Source organism: Hyaena hyaena, unplaced genomic scaffold (genome assembly GCF_003009895.1).
Source record: "Hyaena hyaena isolate Hyena2069 unplaced genomic scaffold, ASM300989v1 scaffold_2, whole genome shotgun sequence".
In the NCBI taxonomy this organism is placed as follows: Eukaryota; Metazoa; Chordata; class Mammalia; order Carnivora; family Hyaenidae; genus Hyaena; species Hyaena hyaena.
Window position 1 is genome coordinate 8,163,448 of NW_024080634.1, and position 2,938 is coordinate 8,166,385.

Genomic DNA, 2,938 nt, shown 5'->3' on the forward strand with positions numbered 1-2,938 from the left:
TTCTCAAGAAAAGAGAAGTTTGCGTTGTCCACATGGAGTACACGTGTGCCTGGGAAGTTACGGTTCTTTTCAGTTGCCCATCTTTGGCCCGGAGTTGTGTTTTATTCTTTCTTGAGAAAAAAAAATATTCCAGGAAGCAAAAAGGCATAGTTGAATTTTACCCTCTCGTATGGGGGCCGGGGGGGAATAAATGCGTCTTCCTCATTTTTTCCAAGAATGAATGACTAGAGCTTTCTCTCATTTTCTAGCAGTGGTGTGCTGGCAAACCAGCTCTCCGAGAGGAAACTCAAAATCCTTATTGGTAGCATTAGCCGATCTCCATGAGGTAATTATTTAATATTTATTTAATATTATTATCGTTGTCCACAACATGTATTATTCATCCAAAAATGTAAATAACCTTACAAGTATTGATAAAATACCAACTTAAAATACAGACAATAGCGCGCCTGGGGGGCTCAGTCAGTTAAATGTCTGACTTCGGCTCAGGTGGTGATCTCCCGGTTCATGAGTTCGAGCCCCACATTGGGCTCTGCACTGACAGCTCAGAGAGCCTGGAGCCTGCTTCAGATTCTGTGTCTCCCTCTCTCTCTGCCCCTCACCTGCTCATGCTCTCTCTCTCTCTATTATAAAATAAACATTTAAAATTTTTTTAAAAAAAGAATCTTAGCATTTAACAATAGGAAAAAATATGCAAAGATAAAGATCTCTAAAAATACATCAGTTTGGAAATTCTCTCCCATTCTGGGCACAACTTTTTTAAGGTAGCCGTAGCTTACGAGAGTGTCCAGGCAGCCCAGCCAAGATGGTGCCAGGCATTGGAACCACGTGGTTTGGGGATGATGGAGAGGAACCCAGGGAAAGAGGAGATAAAGATAAACATGAAGTGCTTTATAAATCAAGCTCTTCCAAGAGGATTGTCCCTTGGGAGAGGAGTTGGGAGTGACCTTCTTTTTTCTAAAGCCGCAAACCAGGTCTGTCCCAGGCATTGGATCAGGAGTTTGCACTGGAGACAAGAATCTATTCTAAGCTACCCTAAGTTTCTAAGTAAGGGCAAAGTGTGAGTAAAAGAGTGTTCTCCTGGAGATAATATGACCAATAATGGTCATAATTTGCATACTTAGACACCTGAGGGGGGAACTAAGAGTCAAAGTCAATGATAATCAATGGCCCTGGAGCTTCACAGACCACCTTAGACCTGCCTGCCACTCCAGGCACGAGTCTACCAGAGATGGCTCGGAACAAATTTACCCCACTGCCAGGAAATGTCCTGCTAAATACTCGCTCTATTGAGCCACCCTCCACCAAAAATGAAAACGTGCAAAGATGATATTAACATTCTAAGGTGAATAATGGTTTCTTCTCTGGCCGTTGTTAGAGTCATCACAGATGTAAGAAGTTTCCAGAGCTCAGGAGACATTCCTCTACCTGCACTGGTCCATCTTCTGCCCACCCAACCATCTGCCTCCCAAGGCTTGCACTCAACCAGGGCCACAAATGGTAAGACCACAGACTCTTGACTCGGATCCACTGACATTGGATTTTCTCTCACAAACAACCATCACTTTGCAGGTGAAAACTGCAATCCACCGATTCACCGACGGGTACAACACGGCGCAGACCTCAGAATAAAACCTGAAGACCTTCCAGGTAAGGGTTTTTAGGCTCTCAAAGGCACTCTGAGCTTGAATCATGGCGCAGGCGCTGGATGCTCCTCTGAACTGACCCTGAATTTGAGACACACTAGGCCGGCTTGGCCATGCAGTTGTATCCACGGGGCCCTCTCGCTCCCCGCATGGTACCCACCGTGTGTCGGGAGGCACAGCTCCCCCACGGAGGGCTGACGTTCCTGACCGGTGACTGCTGACAGTCAAGCTTGCCCATGGTGACCTCGCCCCCAGCAAGGGAACTGACGTTGCAAAGGCCAAGCTTTGGGGCCTCGGGTGGGGCTTTCCCTGCTGACCCTTCTGCTGTGAGGTAGTGACCTTATTCTATTCCGGACTTGAGCATTTTATCTTCTCAAAGACCACAGACATGCTACCCTAAAGTTGGGGGAGCCCTGGGCTCCCTTACGAAAACAAGGAGTGAGTGACAAATGAAACCTCCCTGTGATCGTATTGAACAGCCTCCAAGGAACATAGTGGGAACCCATACAGAAAACCAGAAGATTCGCTATGCACACACGAGGGGACCCACAATCAGGCCATGGAAGGAAATAAACTGGCACCACATTTTGCCCCTGGACAAAGTCCCCCAGCTCTGGATTTGGGCCTCTGCAAATGGTCCCTCTGGTGACTTGCTCAGGAGAACAGTGACGTGGGAATGAGCCCCCACCAACACTCATGGGCTATCGCTCAATGCAAATAGCACCCATACCCCAGCACCCCACCAGGAGCAATGCGTGCCAGGCTCTGGGGAGGGCGGGGAACTGTGCCAGGCTCATCAGGCTCTGGGGGAGAGAGGGCAGCTTGCTGGCAGCCTCACCCTGACTTTGTCCCCAGCTGGGGTGCGCTATGTGTGTCCCTGAGGATTCTAGAACCTCCACCCTCAAGTCCCAGGAGCCCAGCATTGGGGCCGGCAATTTGGGTGCACGGCACCACTGCACGTGAATGGTGAGCCCTCACCCACAACAGCAAACCCCGGGGGCTTTCCCACCCACAACTGCCAGGTGGCCCACGCGGGAGACACGGGTCAGAAGAAAAGACAGGCCAGGAGCCTACTGTGACACCCTCCTGCAAACCTCACCCGCTCTTCCAAGCGTTCTTCCCCATCCTCAGAGAAGCTGAGACCTTGGGTCCCCAGGGACTAGCAGCCCAATCATGCCTTTGTTGTATTCTATCTTTTTTTTTTTTAATGTTTTATTTATTTCTAGGAGAGAGAGACAGCGTGAGCAGGGGAGGGTCAGAGAGAGAGGGAGTCACAGACTCTGAAACAGGTT

General features: G+C 49.2%; 1 long non-coding RNA gene across 1 annotated transcript; it reads left to right on the plus strand.

The window, feature by feature from the left end:
- The first annotated feature begins 257 nt into the window (after positions 1-257).
- LOC120229228 lies at positions 258-1,686 on the plus strand. The gene is made up of 3 exons (XR_005527695.1): positions 258-325; positions 1,379-1,500; positions 1,573-1,686. It is a non-coding gene; the product is annotated as an uncharacterized LOC120229228 (long non-coding RNA).
- Positions 1,687-2,938: the final 1,252 nt, after the last annotated feature.